Source organism: Canis lupus, chromosome 24 (genome assembly GCF_048164855.1).
Source record: "Canis lupus baileyi chromosome 24, mCanLup2.hap1, whole genome shotgun sequence".
In the NCBI taxonomy this organism is placed as follows: Eukaryota; Metazoa; Chordata; class Mammalia; order Carnivora; family Canidae; genus Canis; species Canis lupus.
The window spans coordinates 29,899,916-29,921,545 of NC_132861.1; the positions used below are offsets into that span (position 1 = coordinate 29,899,916).

Here is a 21,630-nt window from a genome sequence, read left to right on the forward strand (position 1 = left end):
TTGGAGACCATTGCCATAAGTCATTTCAACAACTCATGATCATCACCGTGTGAGTGGTATTATTTTGCAGTTAAGAAAACTGAAACTCAGAGTGGCAAAAATGCCCAGAGAACATGAGCTGTAAAATTTATGTGGAAGTGAAGACCAGCCACCAATGAAACTGGCACCCCAAAAGCTGAGTGAGCAATTCAGGCAAACATCTGTGGAAATTAAAAAGCAAACTCCACCTCCATGGCTACTGAGTCCCAGGCTCTGCCCTGGTCTATTCCCAATAGATTATGCCAGGAAAGCCAGCACCGCAAAGAATATCTCATTCTATCAGGCTGAATGATGTTGCCCTGAATCCTGGAAGCCTGGAGAAACATCATCTTTTAAGAAAAAAAACAGGCATTTGTCCTAGGATGCTTTAAACACACTGTCACCATCCCCATCAACAAACGCAAATGTTGCCTTAGTGTATAAGTCTGGAGCAGGAAGCGAGATCACAGTCCCAGATGATTGAATCTGACTTCACAAGGGGAGGAGGGGCGGGGAGCTGATCTTGGCAAAAGCCAAGGTTTCTCAAAGTCATCCCTTTGGGGGTTGCAATGTTTAAGAGAAAATTTCCTCTCACCACTAAAACTCACTGGGTGAAAATAGCCGTTGGAAGAATGGAAACCCATTTGCCTCTTGCAGCAATCCAGTCTGCCTCCCAAAGCTCAGAAATGTGCTGTGCTCAGCATTTCTGTGCTGATGCAGCATCCATGGTCAAAAAGGCGGGCGGCTGCAGCAGCCGCAGCAGCAGTTGCTCTAGTTGCTCTAGGGGGTGGAAATCAGATTGCACCATTTCTACCTCATTTGGCAGCAGAAGCACCGAGTCACAAGGAAGATGAGGTTCTAGTCCAGAAGCAGCTGGGCTATGTCACTCTAAAGGTGGTGAGTAAAATGGCTATTCACTGGGGCATTAGGTTTTTGTGCTATTTTCATAAGTGAAGATTTTGAGTGTAAGAGGATGTGTGTGTGTGTGTGAGTGAGAGAGAGAGAGAGAGAGAGAGAGAGAGAGAGAGCATGTGTAATTGTGCACATGTATGGGCACTCATATTGTCACTGAGCAGCAATACTTGGAAAGCTGTAAGTGGAATAAATGAATAGAATGTAGTGTTGTCAAACTGGAGGGGGTCATAGACATCATGCATTCTAAGCCCCTTATTTCATAGAAGAGGATCCTGAGGTTCAGAGAAGTGAAGCCCCTTGCCTGAGATTACAGAGTTAATAAAGTGGCCAGGTCTAGAACCTAGTATCCTGATGCCCAGTGCAAGATTCTTCCCATTGCTCTACATGGGTATAAGATGACTGCCTCTACACCGAGTGACCTATATCCCTGGGAATAGACTGAAATCTGCAGCCACAGCATCAGTGTCACCAAGACCCTTCTCGATGTTTCCAGTAAACATGGGAAGCCATTTCTAACTCACTGAAACCTGGGGAACAGCAGCAAAACAGCAGCACGTGTTTGCCATAAATTGCTCCCGTCGTAATGGCCACCTCTTCCCCCAAGGTTATTCTTCCCGCCACACTGCAAACAAAGTGTGTACAGCACCAGCAAATCTTCCCAGCAGGGTCAAGTGGGCTGTTGATAGGGTTAGAGAGTGTGCTTCATCAATAATATCCCCCCTTTACTTGGATCAAATATTTGCTGCATGCCACCCACATGCCAGGCACCATCATTTTCTTTATCTCAGTCCATTCTCATCATAGCTTTGTGAGGCATTATTACCCATCTCTGACAAGTAAAACCGAGGCTGGGGGAGGTTCACATATGCAGGCTATTTTGGGTCTCTTTTAAAAGTTCCTAGTTCTTCCAAGAATCATGATTTTAAAATAGTTATTTTCTGTGATCCTCCTTACCAAAATGACCACTGCCCCTGAAATGGAAGGAAATGTTCTCTCCTTAACAAAAAGCCTTTATCTGCAACATTCTGGATCAAATATGTAGTCAGATTAGGGAGAATGACATTGAACATTTGCAGACTTTGACTCTAAATTAGGCATTGTAGGGGCCTTTGGGGTTTTCTCAGGTTTTTCTCCTATTTTTTCTGGATTCTGCTTCAAGTGAAGACTGCACAACATGCTTAGGAGCCTTGGCTTTTTCCTATAACTCTACTCTTGATTGTGTGACGTGGACTGAATTTACTTTTCTGAGTCTTCTCATTGATAAACTGACAACAAAGACCAAGTTATCTCTATCCTCCCTTTGAGCATTGAAATGGTTGCATATGTGGTCATTCATTCACTTACTCAAGTATTTGCTGAGTTCCCATGATGTGCCAGATGTAATGCTAGTGGTGGAAAGAATTTTACAGAGCACTGCCTCCAGCCCCACACCTTTCATGCCTGCAGAAGTTACTTGCACCAGTGTAGTTTTGGTCAAGCTCCATCAAGATGCTGTCCAGCATGCTTTCTGTGAACTAAGTACGCCCTACCTCAAGTCCCCTCCCAGATCAAAATAATTTGAATTTCCTTTCCCCCCTGCTCTTTTCTATAATAACATTTATTGAGTATTACTTGATAAAACACAGTGCCAGGCACTATGCTGGATAGTTTTCACGTATTACATCATTTAATCCAGACAATGATCCTCAGTAGATCATATGATTAGCCTCTATTGACAGATGAAGAAACTGGCAACTTGACCAAAACTGCAGTTAAAAAGAAGTACAGACAGAATTTCCATTTGGGATAATGAGAAGGTTTTGAACATAGATAGTGGTAGTGGTTATGCCACATCATGAGTGTACTTAATGCCACTGAATTGTACAATTTAAAATGGTTAAGGGGCACCCAGATGGCTCTCTTAAATGTCTGACTCTTGATGTCAGCTCAAGTCTTGATGTCAGGGTCGTGAGTTCAAGCCCCACATCAGGCTCCAGGCTGGGCATGGAGCCTACTAAAATAAAATAAAATAAAATAGTTAAAATGGTAAGTTTTATGTTATCTGTATTTTACCATGATAACAAATATAGCAGTGGAGAAATTTAACCTAGATAGCATTGACTCCAAAACCTTTAACCCCAGCCATTCCTCATTCATCCCCACCACAGACAAGACTCAGAAAGGAATGTGTTCCCTCCCTAATGGAGGGCTTAGACTTTTCTCTTGTTGGTTTGGTTTCTTTAGTTTCTTAGGAAGCCACAAAATAATGCCCGCACATTGGGAAAGTTCCTATCTGTGTTGAAGGTCAACAGTAGCTGATTCTGAATTATGATGAGATCCCCAAGTCTAGAAGAATTGGAAATCACTTCCATGTTTCTTCTCTCATTTTTCTCCCAGCCTATAAGCTAAAGCTCTGTCTACAAACTCAATTCAACTTCAAACACATTTAAATTTCAGGTAGCTTCTTTGCACAAGTCCTGGCTTACACATTGTGGGGGAGCAGAGATGAGAAAGATATCTTTTCAGCCTCAAAGAGCTTGCCATCTAGCAAAAGGGTCAAATACAGAAATATGAAGAAGCAAAGTCATTGAATAGAATTGTTAAGTATCTGTGCTAGATGTGAAGGCTTTAGACATGCGCACAACAGTTTTAGTCTGCAGCAAAGATTGCACAGATTCAGTGAGAAGGGCCTTCAGAGGAGAGACTATATTCTGTTGAAAGGGAAAGGTATTTGCATGGGGGATTTTTCTCCTCATCCATAAAATAGCCATGGACCTATTCCAGATGGTATTGGAGTATAAATCTCGCCACCTGTCCTTCCTTTTTTTTTCTCCTCTCATTATTTTTTTATACTCCTTTCCTTAGGCTTACTCTGTTTTTTTTTTTTTTAAACTTTTTCTATTGGACACTTAGATCATTAATCTTTGGCCTTTCTTCTGTACTAATATAAGCATTTTAAAACTAAGTTCTCCTTTAAGCATTTCTAATGACTGCAAGACACAGAGTCTTGATATGTAGTATTTTAATTAATTAATATTTTACAATATAATTTCTTCTTAGACCAGGGAGCTACTCAGAAATGTCTTTTTTTTTTCCCCAAGTGCATGGGGGGAAGGAAGTGGATTTTTTTTTCTTTTTGCTAATGATTTCTCACTAAATCATATTGTAGTCAAATAATACAATCTGTATGACATCATATCATAGTATTTGTTGAGGCTTCTTTTGTGGGCTGCTATAGGATCAAGTTTTGTAAATGTTCCATGTATGTGTAAAATAATGTAATTTTTCTAATTACTAATAAGAGATTTCCAAGCTTGCCCATTACAACAAGCTCGACAGTGTGGTGTTCAAATATTCCATATCCTTTCTGACTGTTTTATCAATTACCAAAAGAGGTACACTGAAATCTTCTCCTATCATTTCTAATTTGTCTTTTTCTTCCCAAAATTACTTCATTTTTTTTACTGTTACATTTTGAACCTATGTTTCTAGGGGCATACAAGTTTAAAATTGTTTTTCTACTTAACTCTTCTTTTTCCAGTGGTTTTTATGTGGAGAGCATCTTAACCACCAGTAGTGCCTTTTGTCTTTGAGTGTATTTTATCTGACATTAATAAACTACAGTACTTTTCTTTTGGCTGGTATTTACCTATTATTTCTTTTCCCAACCTTTTTCCTTTTAGCCTTTCTGTTAACATGTTTTTTATTCATCTCTTGCAAACAGCCCATAGCTAGCTTTTTATTTCTGGTCCAGCTATATTTATTTCCTTCAAGCTCTACTATGCCATTCAAAGAATATTCATATATCTTATCTAAAAATTGTAGACACTAACTTCTGGGAGGTTTTCAGGTTTCTTATTGCCAGAAATGAAGGGCCTAGGGCCCTGTTATTTAAGTTTTTTTTTAATTTTTATTTATTTATGATAGTCACAGAGAGAGAGAGAGAGATAGGCAGAGACACAGGCAGAGGGAGAAGCAGGCTCCATGCACCGGGAGCCCGATATGGGATTCGATCCCGGGTCTCCAGGATCGCGCCCTGGGCCAAAGGCAGGCGCCAAACCGCTGCACCACCCAGGGATCCCCTTGTTATTTAAGATTTCTAAGGGTACTTCTTACTATTTCTTCCCTTGTGGTGTTAAGAATTAGCCCCTTCTCTCACTTAGTGTGAGCTGTTCCATCACATCAAACAAGTCCTACATTTCATCTTGTCCTTCTCAGACATCCCCAAAGAACTTCACATCTACATTTGAAGTCTTCAGGGTCTCCTCTTATTCCTGCTAATAGATTGTACCAGAACTGAAATGATGATGAAGTAGATCTTATAGACAGGCACTTCCTTGAAAACAGACCTTAACTTTAAGGCTCAGTTCTTCAAGAGAAATAGAGTTACTTAGACCCTTGGAAAATGTGGTTACAATTGGCCTTCTCTGCAATTAATGGTAATGCCATTACCACAAGGCATTGGGGAACTTCTCTGGCTTTCATCAAGAACAAATTATACTAATAGTCTCTCTTTGCCAATAGCAAAAAAGCTACCCTTTTTTAAAGGTAAAAATCAATGCCTTAATATTTGTTGAGCACTTACTACGACAAGGCACTGTGGTGAGGTGTTTTGTTTTTTTGTTTTTTTTGCATTATGTCATTTCATCCTGACAATAACTCTCTGAAGTAGATGTAACTACTATCCCTGTAAAACGGAACCTCCAAAGCTTGGAGTTCTAGCAGAGCTGTGCTCAGGCCCAGTAAGAAAGCAAGTCGATAGACTCTATAGTTTCCCAACATAGTTTTCTGCTTCTTCTCATCTGTACCCAACTCTGGTTTCCTACACAGATGTGCAGTCCTATTGTCTTTGACTTCTCGCCACTTAGTAATGTGTAGCCTTGAGCGAGGTGCTTTACTCCCCTGGGCCTCAATTTTCTTATCTTTTAGCTCTAAGATTCTCATGTCTGACCACTTCACGTGAACAAAACGTGGCCAAGACTGCCAGTCAGCCTGGGGAGGCAGAGCTGTGTTTCTGTAGGAGCTTCTGGCACCCTCCAGATTCATAAACTTTCCCTCAGAATTCAGGAGTTCACAGCCGTGTTTCTCCCTGGTTTGTATTGTGCTGTTTTTGCAACGCTTGTTCAGTCAGATTGTAGGTCCACTATGGGTTACATCGTAAAATAATCCTTTCCTAGGCTCCCCTTCTGCTCAGACTGGGGCTGCCTTGGACCACACAGCATGTGCTCATGCACTTCACCTGCCTGCTTCCCTGCCCCCTCTTTTTTCTGGGGTGGAGGAGGGGAGGAAAGGAAAGGAAAGGAGCAGGAGTTCTCTCTGGGCCCACCTTCAGAGAGAAGGCAGAAAGACAGAAGAGTATACATGTTCTCTCAGTAAATATTAGTTATAGGATGCCAGCATTATCATCATCCCCATATTACATATGAAAAACTAGCCCAGAGTAATGCAACTAGTATGTGCTCTCACATCTGTCTTGGCTCTAAAACCCACACTTGTTCTCCTATAAAATCCACTCTCCTTGTAGAAGCCGAAGACCTATGCAAAACCTGCACAATTTCACAGGTGTCAAGAAAGCATCTTCTGTTTTCCCCAAATAGCCATCATTCACTGGTTTACAGTTTCCCAAAATGCTATTAATTGATGTCGCAGCCTTTTAAAATTTTCTTTCAGAGAAAAAACATAGGTATTTGTGGGTTACTGAGCTGGGATCTTGTTCTGGAAGCATCAGGAGGGAGCCTCACCAAAGGAGAGGAGAGAACAGAACAAAGAAAGCTTGGAACTCTGAGTGGAAAGAGCCCTACACCCTCTACTTCCCAGTAAGAGAGGTATTAGGCTCAGAAAGGGTAAATGACTTGTCCAAGGTCACTGTTTGTAGCAAAGGAAGAACCAAAACCCAGGCCTCCTGACTCCCAGACCACTAGCCTACAGTGCACAGTGTCTTGCCACACACTAGCTCCTTTATTAGGCAAGGAATTCTCTGGGTAATATTGTGGTTGTTGACCTGTGAAGAGTAAGAAATGTGGAATAAATGCCATCTTTTCCTGTCCTAGGGTAGCCCAATAATTTAAAAGCATATTTTAAACAGAGAAAAAATTCCCATAAAAATGAAATTCCCATTGTTTTTGTTGTTGTTGTTGTTTTTGCATCCTCTCCTACCTTGTCTATCACTTGCTTTAGTGATACTTCTTCCTCTGGTATTGTATCAGCTCAGAGTATCTGATCAGACTTCAGAGACAGGGGCACATCCCCACCAAGCAGGAGTTCTGCTTATCTACCCGGCCTTGGGGGAACCAGGAAGCAGGAGATCACCCAGAACAAAACAGAAGTGTATTCACCTTGGTTTACAGTCCTCTTTCCTGAGAATCTCCCCTGGGAAACTCTGCCCTCAAATGAGCCCCTAAGTCCTTCTTATTTTCCAACTCCTTTCTCCCCATCACCCTTCCCAGGTGATGAAACACTGTGACTGGTTAAGATGCTGTTTAAATGCAGAATGTTATTATCACCATATATCATCCAGATCAGTTTTCTAGGTCGTACTAAGATGTCAGAATGATGCAAGCCAACATTTTTATTATTTAGGATACAGTATACTAAGTTTATGTTGATTACTCTAAGTATCATCTTTGAAAGATAACTAGCATTAAAGTGTTGATAATGTTCCACTTTTGCAATCATATTTGCATAGTGTACAACAGAGTTTAGCAGGAAAAATTATCTTAAGTGGTGTTTCTCATCTGCTCTGTCAGTCTCACACTGCTTGCTTCAACTTGGTACATGAGGCAGGACAAACGCTTACAATTTTTTTATATCAGCTTTACATTATATAATGTTATTCTTGTTCCTTCTGGGAAGCCTGCAGCATGGAGTTTGTAATGGAAAAAGCAGAGTCTTTGGGGCCGGTCATAACTGAATTCCAATTCCAGCTTATGCACTTGAGAAAGTCATTTAACCGCTCTGGGAAGCAGCCACCTCTTCTGTAAAATGGAGTTAGCAAGGCTGTGAGATTGTAGATAATATATGAAAAACACCTAAACAGCACTGTGCCTGGCACGCAGCAGACTGGCATGCAGCAGCCTCCTTTGTTCCACATACAGTGTTTTTAAATGTCTGTTTACCGCATTTTGAAATTAAAGATTGAAAGTAAGCTGACATTCCCTGCACCATACTTCTGGCTGACGAGTCTTTGGCCTTCCAGCAGAGTTATATATGCAGATAATCTGTTTGATGCTGCTCAACACAGAAGGGACACTGATTTTATTTTATGAACAATAGTTGGATGTCTCCTGAGTGTCGGCTACTGGGAAATAAATATTGTAGATTTCATTTATTCATTCATTCATTACAAACAAGCTATCCTCCAAACGACCCCCTCGTTCTTCCTTTCTCCCCTTTACTTTTTTTTTACGCTCCCCCAGGCCTACTACAGTCTTTTGCCCAATTGGATGCTATTTTTCATTTTCATCTTGTCACCACCTAATGTCCAAATTTATTTAAATCATCCTCAGACACAATCCTACAAGATATGAATCACATTCAGGGTTGGGTTTTTTTTTTTCCCTCTGACTTGTCAGCTGTCTCATTTATGATTGACAAGATTTCCATTTCAGTAATTTCTACTAATTCTGCTTCAAATCTGTATATCTAATGAACACACCAATCGGCACCTCATTATTAGTCAGGATCATTTTTCTCTGGTGTAATGCACTGACTTCATAATTTACAGTACAAGGTAGCTGCTTCTAAATGAAACTCAAAGAAAGCCTTGTCCAGTTTGCATGAAAACAGTATCTGGCTTGTGAGTACAAACAGAATATCCTCTCTAGGCTTTCATCCTTTATGCATATGAACACTGTTTGCATGCTCCAATCAGACTCTTAAGCCCAAAATAAGGCTTTTCTTTTTGTAAAGGTATGTTGAATTGTATATCTCTGCATAAGGACGAAAAGAAAAACAGTTTGTCTGTACCGGGGGAAAAAAAAAAACAGTCCAAGTTCTCCAATGCAAACACAATCTGACACATGCTAAAAATTGCCTGAAGCACTGGCGAGTTATAGATCTTCTCCCTGGGGCAGATAATTCATTAGGAAATAGCCTCATGCCCTATGTAGCAATTGAACAAAAATATTTACTTGTGGTAATATCAGATGATAAGGGTAACAGGGTTTCTTTCTGAACCAGGGCGGGGGGGGGGGGGGGGGGGGGGACAGTCCTGCAGTAGATGCCCATCATAAGCATTGCAAATGAATCATTAGTCGTCATCCTGCAATCTAGGTCAGAATGGAGCCAAAGGGAAGGGCTTTTAAATCGGCTACAGGGCTCAGGTTGAGTCTGTTTATGTGAAGGCACAAGAGGCAGACACATTGTGGTGAGGCATTCTAAGGGGGATAGAAGAAAGATGCTTTCACCTGATAGAGGGACCTTTTCCTAACCCAGAGAGTAATCAAGAATCAAGAGGGTTGTACTTTCAAATGAATGCCATTTAAACACAGACACACACACACAGACACACACACACAACTTTTCTCTAAGCCTTCTGTGTTCAACTTTTCAGGCCCTGAATAGTGTCTTCCAGAGAGATTTTTAAAGGGAGAGAATATCTTTCAGGCTCAGGAACATGTGGATTTTATCTTAAATAATACAATCGTACACTATGTGTCATAAAGGACTTCACAAGTCATCTACTCCAAGTACCTCATGCTTTATAAGAGGATATGAAACAAGGAGGAGAGGGACTTACCTGCCCAAGGTCATCCGAGTCACCTTCATCATACAGCTGTTTCATTTTCTTTGGTTTCTTAAAGATTGTGTTTTGTACAACGTGAATAATTTATTGAATAAGACAGAAACAAAATAAATTGACTTGGTAACAGCCACCTGATAAGCTAGATCTGTGTCAGATACTCTTGCCATGTGCCTCATCCTTCCCTCAAAATGATTATGAAAGGATGCTGTTTGCCAGACCTGTCTTGGGGGGTCCTTCCTCAAAACCTCTGGTCCTGGCTTTAATGCGATTATTTTCTGGGCATGTTGTGGCATTCAATCCATTGGCCAAAGGCTCTGGAACTTTTGTGTGACTCTTGCCCTATCCCTCTGGGGCCACAAGAGGCTGGTAGTGTGTGTTTTTCTAAATATGTTCTGAAATATCACTAAAACTAGACACATTTAAATAGAAAGACTCGAATTTCAAAATTAAATCCAAGCTATGCACTAAATGTACTTGCTAGGGTTGCTTGGCTATTTCTTTTATTTGCTAAAATCATAAGAAAACTTAAAGGTCAAATGTGATAGGAGGAAAATATGCAGGCAAGTAAGGAAGAGAGCTGGTTTTGTTTTTAACTTTAACATTGGATTTGTTACAAACCATCCACATGATATCCAGAAGCAATGTTTCCTTCTCTCTAGGCCTAGTTTTTTTCTCTTGCTTTTCCTCTTTTGTATGAATAAGAAGAAAACCAAATGATCTCCAGGGTTTCAGCATTAATTATGGCATTCCAATGTTATCTCCAAAACTGACTTATTTTTTGGAAGCCACAGTAACTGTAGAACTATCTGTAGCTATTTCCAAGATGTGAACTGACATGTTAGTGTCTGATAAATTTATGTAAAGCTCTCAAAGGAGGTAGTTTCACTATTGAAATAATTCTCCAAAACAATGGTGACTGACTTGGGATGAAGAGCTTATGAATCTAACCCTCTAACCAGCATTTTTTTCCTCCCATTTCACTTTCCAGATTGATTTGTGAGGGGTTTTATTTTTTTCCCCTCTTCCTTAGTTAAAAATATTTGTTAGGCCCTGAAGAGAACTAGAAATATGGGGTAGCAGTATGTGTGGGCACACGTAAATAAGTAAGAATGAGCCTGGTTCTTATCTAGCCTGAACACATCAGGAACACAGCTCTGTATTCCATTTCTCTGGCCACCACAACTTGAAGGTTATAGAATATTCTATTTCAGGACACCTATAGGACCGAGGAGCCCGTTTAAAAGTACTGCAGTGTTATTTTGATTTCTGCCACTGAATGAATCACTCCTCCTGAATGCAAACACCAGCAAAGAATGCGTTAGAGGATCCGCCATCATATTAAAAATTAAATCCGGCTGCATTTCATAATGGGCTTTCCTTTTTAAAGCACGGTTTCATCTTCTCACCATGGAAATTGCGTTCTAATGGCTGTTCTTTATGGTTAACACTGAGGCATCGGCTGAGGTCAGAACCCTGCTTCTCTGAACAGGGAACCACAAATGTCACAGACACATGGTAGGCTTGGCAAATAATATATTTCTTTCCAAATCTCCTGTGTCTTCAGTTTGCCTAGCGTCATGCTTGTGGTAAGCTGAAGAGAGTTTATTTCTCGGGTCTTCTCTCCTTCCTTTGGTGGAACCAGCGGGAGGCATGCAATTTACAATGAATTCAAAAGTGCACCTCTTTTGGTTTTTGTTGTTGTCTTTATTTTAACCCCAAGAAGAGAGAGATTTAACTCAGTCTTCACCCCAGGCTAAGCTAATACTTAGGTCATGTCTGAGCTCTCTGGGGAACCCCGCTTTATACCATCCGAGGGGCAATGGTGTCTTTTCACGTGGAGCTGCACAGCTGTCCAGCCATATGGGCCCCAACAGCCCAGTCAATCGGATTTGGGGAGGTTTTACAATGTAATTTCTTAACGTGCTAGTATTTGGGGTGAGTTTGATCAGGGGTATAGACAGCTCTTAAGCCCAAGGGTTTAGGTTTTAAGAAGCCATCACAAATGTCCCAGCATCTGATCAGACTGGTTAAAAACAGATAAGAAATCTGTGACTGGGGGAGGGGAAAGGACTCCTGACCCCCTGGTTGGAGAGAGCCCCAGGGGTATGCTGTAACTATTAATTCGGCATCAGCTGCTTTTTCTTTTCTTTTCTTTTCTTTTTTCTTTTCTTTTTTTTAACCCAGGGCTCATCATTTAAGGCGTTCCCACTCAGGCCTGCAGAGCCCGTTACAAAACCATCTCTCTGCTCCCCTCCCCCCATGCCGCAAGATGAGAGAGCAAATATCCTGCATTGCAGCAACAGCGCAGGAGGACTGCATTGAAACCGTCCTCAAGCTAAACAAAACCAGGCCTCTAAGAAAAACCTAGGGAAGGCCAGCAGCAGTGTGTCCTGCTGCCTCTCGGGCAAAACCAACTGCAAGCGGCAGCCCCATCCCTCCACGTAGAAGGGGTTCGGAAACTGCCTAAGGAATTCTTAGTGACTAGAAAATAAGTAGTCCTGAATCTAAAACCCTCATCAAAATGGTGGAAGTCCTGAACTAATCTACCGCCAATATAGTTTGGCCACCAGAAAAGTATTTTAGTTTGAGAGGAACGTTAGCCGAAGGGTAAGTTTTCCCCAAAAGGATATCCCACGAGGATGGATGGCTCTTTCCAACTAACTACACAGTCTTCAGAAATTAAGCACTTATTGCAGGAGTGTTTTATATTCTGTTCTTCTCCTCTCTCTTATTTCTCCCCGTCTCTCTGTCTCGCTCTCGCCCTCAACTGAAACCAAAGCTTTCCTTTTCTTAGGAAAAGGAAAAACTGCTGATTTTGAAGCTTCTCGTGGTACATTGGTGGAGGCAAAAAGCCAGGGCTACGGGGGTTCGAGATTGCTATTCTTTCATGGGGACACACACCCAGTAATTGACAACAGCCCAAACGGCCTTGAAGCTGGCGGGACAGCGCCCAGGGTCACCGTGCATCTGAACCCTTGTGGCTCTGCGGGCGCTCATCTGCAGTGACCCCCGCAGGACCGCTCTCGGCCGCCCCGCACGGGCCGTCTGATTTGAGGATGCTGCTTTTAGCTGTCAGGGCTGGCGCTACCTAGCCATCTCTCGGGGCTCTGAATCCAGCGCTGCCCAAGAAACAGTTTCGGTTTTTGTTGTTTTTGTTGTTGTTGTTTTAAGTCATTAGAGAAGAAAAGCCGGAGTATGAGAAGCAGATGGGCCCTGCGTGCGCCGAGACCGCCGGGGCTGGGGCTGGGGCTGGGGCTGGGGCTGGGGCTGGGGCTGACTCCCGCGGCTGCGGAACGGACTCTCCGGGAAGACAGATTTCTCCTTGCTGGCGCTGGGGTTTTGTTGGGGGTTTAGGCGGGGGGTGGGGTGGGGTGCGGGGGGTGTCTTTGGGTTTTGTTTTTCTGGGCAGACGCATTCTGAGCCCTTCCCTAAGACCAAGCTAACCCCATGCTCCCGGAAAAAACACACAACACGGCCACAACCATCACAACAAAAGGCGCCTCCCCGAAGTGAGTCTAAATGTACGCGGGACGGGTGGCGGCCGGACGTGGAGAAGCACTTTTGTGCCTCTCTAATCTCGGGAGTCCATCTGGCCCCGGCGGGCGCGGGCGGGCGGGGGGGCGGGAGGAGGGGAGGCGGGAGGGGCGCGCGCACGTACCCAGAGCGCGGGCACGCGCGCCCGCTCTCCTTCACGTTCACCTTGACTGCAGGGGGGCGGAGGATGGGGCTACCTTCCCCCATCCGCACCAACCCTTCTCCCCACCTCACCCCCGCCGCCGTCCTGCCCAGACGCTGCTAGGGGCTGGCAGGGAGGGATGGAGGGGAGGTGCAAAGGCGCTCGGGTCGCCGCAGCGGCCGGACAGCCGCGTGCTCTCCGCAGTGATGTCAACCGCATCCTCCGCAGCACTCCCCCATCCCACCCCCACCTCGGGCCTCGCCCGCGCCGCGGTCGGCGGAAACCCCAGTCTGGCGCCTCCAGCCTTGGGACGAGAAGCAGGGGGCGTGCCGGTGTCCTGAGCCCCCCACTCCATTTGCGAAAGCGGGAGAGACAGGGAGTGGACGATCGGTGGTGCGGCGGCTACCGGGGCGGAGGAAGGGGCGGGGGTGGGGGGGCGGTGGACCTGGGTGTAGGATTGACGCCCAGGACTGCTGGAGGGAGTCTGCCCGGGACTGGTGCAGCCGGGGTTACGTTTAGGGGGCGGAGGGCACGCATCGCTGCAGGTGCCGCGCTTGTGGGCACGGCGAAAGCGCCCCCTTCGCCCAGGATAGAAACGGATAAACGGAAGCGCGTGTGAATGTGGGGGTGCGAATTGCCACCTCCAACCTTGGCTTTCCCGCTCTTCCGAGCGCTCCCACTTCTCACTTTCCCCAAATCCGCATTTTCCTTGGCACAGCTCTCCCGGAGCAAGAAGCAGAGGGAGGTACCCGGGGGCAGTGAGAATGACGTGTGCTGGTGCAGAGAGCGGGTGGGGGGCTGCGGGCCCCGCTCTGTGGACCGGCTCCTAATCCTCTTGTTTTCGGTACAGTCAGCAGATGTGGCTTCTTTTAGCTGAATAATCCGTTAAAGGAATAATAATTTTTAAAAAGGAGATCGACCTCACCCAAAGAGGATGGCGAACGAGATTAGGGCTTGGTAAGGATAAATTAAAAGGCTCCAAATTCTCTGTCCCTCTCTGCCTTCCTCTCTACCCACCTCCCCCTCCCTTCACCTCCCTCCCCTCCCCCCTTCTTCCTCATCCCCTGCAATCCGCACTCGACGCGAGTTCACGCGGAGGGCTGGATTTTCAGGCTGAACCGCAACTTGCGCTGCGCGTTATTATTATTCATCTGAGGGTGCTGCCGCCACAACCTTTGCCTCCTGCGCTCCTCTCCTTCCCCCCGACCGCCGCCGCCAGCAGTGCAGTGCCTCCTGCACGCATGCTCTGGTTCACCAAAGAGAGAATCTGAATTTTTTTTTTTTTATCATGCTCATGATCACCCTCATGATGCTCCTTATCGCGGTTATCATTTCCTCCTGCCAGGTGGAGCGACCACCAGCGCCTTCTCGCCACCAGCCCCTTCCCCAGGGAAGGAAGCGATTCGGGCCCGGCCCTGGCGGCCGCTCCCTGGATGCGGGCTTCCTTTGCCTCTCCGCATCCCTCCCTCTTTCATCTGCATGTATATATCTTGATCCCTTTATTCCAGTAGATCTATTGCCTTTCCATTGGGCTGGCTGAAACGCTGCGGACTGCGACCAGTCTCTTAAAAAGAAGAACAAAAAGAGGAAGAAAGACCTTGAGTGGACCCCAGGACAAAGCACTTTGGGCTCGGCAAGAAGGGACGCGCGGGAGCGCTGGCTCCGAACCGGAGTGATCTCGGGTGCCCAAGAGCGCCCATCCAGCGTGCGGACCTCTGAGGGTATTCGGATTGAATTTTATTTATCTTTTTGGCATGCTTGAACAGTGACATTGCTGGAGAGGGGTAGAGTTTGGTTTGGTTTAATTTTTCCGGGAAAGCGAGCTGAATGGTGGGAGACCAGGTAGACTTAAGTTGGCTTTCCTGCTCCCCTTCCTCCCCTTCTCGAGACCCGGGTGTCTGAGAAGAGACTGGGAAGCAGAAGGTTTAGAAAAAAGTAGACACAGGAGATGTTGTCCGGAGGACTAAGGGAAGAGTGGGGCGACGGGTGAGTGGGAACCGGCCAGCTGAAAGAAGATTTTGAAAAGAAGAGGTTTTTGTTGTTGTTGTTGTTTGTTTTTTTTAAACCCTCTTTGGGTTCACAGGATGAGTTTTGCTGGGGAGGAGAATATGGTTGACTGTCGATAGAAGCTCTGAGAAATTGATGAAGAATTGATAGGTCCATGTACACACATAAGGAGGCATCTGGATTTGTGTGTAAACAGACTTGAGAGGTGGAAGAGGGCATGGAGGAAGGGGGCTTAAAATAATGTCTTCTTATCCCTTTGGCTTTGGGGACTCTCATCCTCTGTCCCTCCCCCTTTTTTTGACCCAGGGATCCAGCTCCATTAGACACGAGTGACCTTTTAAATCTACGCCCACCCTTTACCTGGTAAAGCCCGTTGACAGTTTGGGGTGGGGTGGGGTGGGGTGAGGAGGGTGGTAGGGGTGTTTCGAAGACATATATATTCTCTCTCCTCTCTCTCTCCCCCCTCTCCCCCTCCCTTCTTCCTCTCCTCCCCTCCTCCCCTCTTTCCTCTCTCCTCCCTCTTCCCTCCTCCCTTCTCCCCTCCCCTTCGTCTCCTCCTCCCTCGTTCTCCCCCCATCACTCTTTCTCTTCCTCCCTCCCACCTCCCTCACTCCCTCCCTCCCTCCCTGCTGCATTTTGCATGAGCTATCTAGGTCATTAGCATTTTAGCGTATGCAAGACTTGACAAAGCTGATGAGGGGCCAGATGGGCCTCGCTCTTATGGTTTTTTTTTTTTTTTCCTTTTTTCCCCCCTCTTTTCCTTTTTCCCCTCCACCACTTGGGACCTGAGCAAGAGGACTGCAGCAGGAGAGTTTCAGAAGGCTGCCTCCCCAGATCCCGGCCCGGAGCGCGGCAGCTCGCCCCTGCGGCACGCCCGGCCAGCCTGCGCCCGCACTCAGCCTGCGAGGTAAAGGCGGCGGCGGCGCGCCCTGCCCTGGCAGCCGCTGCCAAGCCCCCGCTGCCCTCCGTGTTCTACGCCCTCGACTTCCTCCTCCTGGCCCCCCTCAGCTTACTGGGCTGAAGTGAGGGTGAGAGATGGGTGGGTAGGGTTTGCTGTGCTGGGGCGAGGTGGGGTTGGTTTTGTTTTTTGTTTTTTTGTTTTTTGTTTTTTTCATTGTCTGGAGCTGCAGGGGAGGCGAGGCGCGAGGAAGGGGCTAAGGGAGTTGGGGTAATTAACACGGGGGAGGCACCCTTCCGTCTCCCACTTCCACCCACATCCCCAACCCTCCACCCCCTCCGCTTTGCAGGAAAAAGCCTGGATCCGAAAGGATGGGGGAGAACAAAGAGCCTTTGGAAGACGTCGCTGTTATCTCATTGTCTGTGTGATTGGGGGAGCTGCGGTAGGGAGGATGCTGTGGTCCTGTTCTCCCTGCCTCCCCACCCCCATCCCTCTCCCCGCTGTCATTGCGCACGCACGCGCGCTTCTTTTTACTTATTTTTCCTTGTTTTCTCATTCCATCTTCTCCCCACCCCCCATCCTTTCTTCCACCTGTCCTTCCTTCCTCCTTTCCTTCCTCAGGAGAAAGGCCTCTCTCTCCGTGTTCACAGCGGACCTTGATTTAAATGTCCATACAATTAAGGCACGCGGTGAATGCCAAGAATGGGGCTGGCTGAGCACCGTCGGTCCGAGAGGGCCCGCCGGGAAGGAGCCGCAGAGCCGAGGCGTCCTCCGCAGAGCTCAGCGCCGCGGCTTCGGGCGGGAGGGGTCCCGGGCTTCCGCTGGCTGGGCTGCCCGGAACCGGAGCCCTTGGGGACGGGGAGGTGTGCAGCTTGTGACAGACAGGGGGCTTAGAGACGCAGACCGACTCAGGGAGAGAAGCGGATTCTGTGACAGAAACACAGATCTGTGCAAGCACAGATGCGATGGGGGCGGGCGGGCGCGGGGGGGTTGTTGCTTGTGAGCGCATTACGGACTGCTTCTGTGTGCGTATTTTTCTCTGGGCTGGGGGCACATTGTATGTGGGTCGACACCTTCCTTTCGTGGCTGTGTTTTTGTTCTGGGCTTAGCTTTTGGGTTGCCCTTTAAAAAAAATGATCTGGCATCCAGAAGACTGGCAGCCTGTGCCAGGGCTTGGACTGCAGATCTAATGTGTTCTCTTTGAGACTGGGGGGGAGGAGGGTGGGTAGCCAGTTGGAAGGGAGGAGGGAGGTGTTTGTCATTCTTTGCTGTAGAGCTGGGGACACCTGACAAGCTTGAGAAAGTCACTGGGATATATGACGAAGAAGGAACTTCTGGACGGTTCACAAGCTCCATCGGGGCTGAAAGCATGGCCAGGGCTCTTAGGAGCATCTCACTTCCTCCTTGCGGCTGTAATTGTAGTTTCAGGCAGAGATCCAGGAGATGCAGAGGAAGGGAAAGGCGCAGTAACTTACATGTACCAAAGGGGGGAGGGAATGGATTCCTTCTTGAATCTGAACCGAAGGAAAAACAGATCGGGCACAAGTGTTGTTTCTGAGGAAAGACTGTTTTAAAAGAGGCTGTCATGGAAAGGTTTAGCCCTCCGTCCTGAAGAACCTGCTTCCCCACTCAGGCCTGCCTCCCCAGCACTAGATGGAGTGCAGCAGCTGGTCTTAGGGAGCCCCCCTAGCTGCAGAGGGTGGTGGCAAGACTAAACTCATCAATTTCCAGGTGGAGGAAATGGTCAAGGGGCAGGTCCCTGCAGAGAAAGGAGGCCAAGAGCTGCATCCTTTCACCAGGAAGCCTGCTGCATCCTTTTACCCACCCTTGGCAGAGGCCTGTCTTTGCAAGGCCAAGACCATAAGGGATGCTTGGGATTTTAGTTTGATTTCTGACACATTAATTGAGGCCTAAAGGAGTCTCAAGTGAAGCTTCCTTACTTTCCTCTGCAAAGCCTCGGTCTAACCCACTTAGCAAATTAGTATTTAAGGAGAGACCACGGAGCCTTAGCCTCACTTCCTCCCAAATACTTCTTGAGTACATACTATGTGCCAATCATGTGTAATTATTATATCTTAGGTTCTTCCTTTGCCCTCCTAAAGGAGTGTCTGGGATCAGGTGAGGTTAAGGGTAATGCACCCCTTCTAGATACTCCCAGAACATTCTCTGTGGAAATGTGCAACAACCTGCTCGCCCCTGCAGAGAGAAGGCAGCCTTTTCATCATGCAAAGTGCAGGCACGGTGCTATCCCTCAAGTTCCAGAAGGCAAGTTTGGCCAAAGGACAGAAAAGAAAGCAGCTTCTCTGGCCCCTGAACCTTAGCCAGTGGTGTCCTAAGGGGCAGTGGCAGCCATTGCCTTCAAAACAGACCAGCTTCCAAATGGTGCCTCCTTGGGGTATAAATCCCCTTGCCTCTTCCCTCCCTCTTTCCCCAAGAAGGCTGCTCTTGTGTTAGGGGGAGGGGGCACGGTTTAAGCCTCCGATGACCAACCCTTTGCCCCATGGTTATCCATAATACCGAGATTTGTCTCTGTAATTGCTTCTCCCTAAGTCCATCAGACATAGCCGTGTCCTTTCACTAATGTGCCTATTGGTCAGTACAATCTCCAGACGCCTCCCCCAAGTAATGGCCCTTTTAGGTGGAAACCTAACACGCTTCTCCCTGAGAGCTTAAACCACAGGCACCATGGACAAGGCCCGCCAGGTTCCTGCTGCTGATAAACTAGGAAGGGAGAAGCATATTTTTTATTACTTATGTAAACTCTTGTTCCAGAAAGCTTTAATGGGTGTGGGAATGTTCTACATTTGCGGGGTCTGTGTGCACGGGTGTGGGGGTTTTCCAGTGTTCACCAGGTCTCATTAGGAGATGCATTTTTATGTGGGGCTCTAATGGCCGAAAATGGAATGGTGGAGATGAATGCATCACTCTGCCCCTGGTGTAATTTCAAGGCCCCTTTTGTGTTCACCAAATAGAGGCATCTGAGTGAAGGTCAGTCCTAGCTTCTTCCCTTCTGCTATATTCAGGGACTGTTTGTACCTAGTGATATTTATGTAAGAAAACTGAAGATTTATGGTCACCCAAGGCATTTCTTTAACTCTCAATATCATCATCTACTTGAGTCCCTCTAATTACATCCTATGCATTAAACGAAGGAGAAAATATTTTTAAAACATAGGACATGTTGAGGTTTGCTGACTGAATATGCTAAGAAGGCCCCCATGAGTCCACACACATCACCATCATTATGGTCCCCATGACTATGGGAGCTCCTATGTTGCTTGAGGTGACTGTACCAGATATATTAAGATAATACTATTTCTCCTGCCAGAGACGGCCCAGACCCATATCTCTGTTTAAGCAGAAAAGAAACTGATCTTTTAACAAAAGCCAAGGGAAATTCCTCTATCATTTCTATCACCAAAGGATGGGGATCAGGGACAGTTTTTGTGGCTGCATGAGGAGCCTTAGCCAGAGAACTGAGTAACTGGGCAGAGGGGTGCTTTCCCAGCAGGCATAAGCCCATATACACACGTATATACATATATTTTTCTCTCCTAACTATATCCATTGCTTACATTTATAGGAAAGCATTTAAACACAACACACATATCTATCTATACTGTCTCCACAAAGACATAATTTTCTCTTTCCCACTATTGAGCTTATGTAATACCCCCACCCCTTGTTCCAAGCTTAGAATGGAGTACTCTGGGGGCAGCTGCAAAGCACTCTCCCTAGGACAGATGGAGCCTCCCTTCCTCATCTACTCTGTGGGTGGTTTTAAAGCCCCATGAGTCAACTGGGACTGGGCTGTGCTGGTGGTATGTGTGTTTGAGGCTTCCCTCGTTGATTCATGGTGATGAGTATGTCAATAACAACAATTATGAGAATTATGATATCTAATAAAGATCTTTTTTCTTCCAAGACCCATCTATAATTCTTTCATTTGGGTGTTTTTGCCAAGTCTTACCCATTTGACTCCAGTTAAAAAAAAAAAAATTTAAGAGTTAATTGCATCTCCAATACAGGCCTAGAACAAGAAAAAGGACTTCAAATGGGATTCAGTCCAATCAATGTGTGCTGCTTTGTGCCACCTTACCCGGATGCTGGGGGCCTGGAGAGATCTGCACCAAATTTAGATGGCCTGGAAAAAAAATGCAGGCCTTACTGAAAGCAAAAAGTGTTCCAGGTCAGAAATAAAGTGTCAGCAGCTCTCAGTAGGTTCGCCTTTACATTTTCTTACCATTCGCCCTTTCATCTTAAGTTAGAAACGTTTGCCCAAAAAATGAGGATCCGGTTCATGGCTGCATTCCCCCTCCCCATCCCCAAAACAAACCTCCAGGATCACTAAGGGCTTTCTCAGAATTAGAACGGGGACAGGTTTATTTGAAATTAGAATCCAGTCTATTTCTTAGACGTGTACAAATACTGAGACCTAGAACCTAGGAGACGGTATTTTCGCTGGAAGTTCCGCTTGCTACTTCATGTAGCCTGTTAGAGGCCGCTCTCCGTGGAGAGCAGCGAGCGTGCTGCTGTCCAGCCTGGGCGGCGGGAGTGCGGGCTAGGCCTTGCCATCCGCCGGGCGGCGGCCCCACGCCCAGGGCTTCCCAGTGACCCGCTTTCCAGCGCACGAGGCTTTCTCTTCCTCTTCATGCCCCCTGAGACCTCTAAATTGAGCAAGGCGAAGAACAGGCTCTGGTTTCCTCGTTCTTTTCTCTCTTGCTTCTGTCTCCCCAGCCTTAATTTTTTTTTTTTTTTTTTTTTTACCTAAATCAAGAGATGGGGCCCCCAAGCCCTGAGTCGTCCCGGATTTCCTAAAGCTTCGGACTGATCCGAAGTGCGCGTAGACGCGGAGACAGCTGGGCGCCCTGGGCGCGGAGGCTCCCGCGGCGGATTCAGCCCCAGAGGGCCCATCCCTCTCTCCCTCTGCCGCGCACCCCCGTTCCCCCAATTTCGCTCCAGCGCCAGATGGATACACGAAGGTCAAGTGAGAGATGGTTACGGAGTCCGGGGGCGGGGATGGGAGGGGCGGGTCGAGGCGGGGGTACAGCTTGGAAGAACGGGACGTGGCCGACCGGAGGCGCAGGCCGCGGCCTAGACCTGGCCAGGCTGGTGCGCGCGGAGGATGGGGGCCCCCCGGGGCAGTCCCTCTCCCCTCATCCTTCTCCAGGCCTCCTCCCTGTCCGCTCCAGGACCTGCAGCTGCAGTCCCCACCATCTCCTTGCGATCTCCTTCCTTCCGCAGCCCGTAAAACCACAGAATGTCCGAGAAAGAGGGGCGGGCACAGCTCAGGGAGGAGGTTGCGAGAGGACCCCAACCGAAAAGGCACTGTTCAACCCCTCTGGGCATCCCAGGAGCCAGCTCCGGCCGGGTGGAAGCTCCTTGGGGGTGGAT

The 21,630-nt window shown here is 46.8% G+C and overlaps 1 long non-coding RNA gene across 3 annotated transcripts; it reads left to right on the plus strand.

Annotated features, from left to right (window-relative positions):
* Positions 1 to 13,498: 13,498 nt before the first annotated feature.
* On the plus strand, positions 13,499 to 20,160 carry LOC140615945 (uncharacterized). Of its 3 annotated transcripts, none has more exons than XR_012016465.1 (6): positions 13,499 to 13,724; positions 14,182 to 14,288; positions 14,840 to 15,052; positions 15,645 to 15,701; positions 16,129 to 16,245; positions 16,586 to 20,160. It is a non-coding gene; the product is annotated as an uncharacterized lncRNA (long non-coding RNA). The 3 variants fall into 3 exon arrangements; XR_012016466.1 differs by having other exon boundaries at positions 14,843 to 15,052; XR_012016464.1 differs by lacking the exon at positions 13,499 to 13,724 and having other exon boundaries at positions 14,031 to 14,288.
* The last annotated feature ends 1,470 nt before the right edge of the window (positions 20,161 to 21,630 follow it).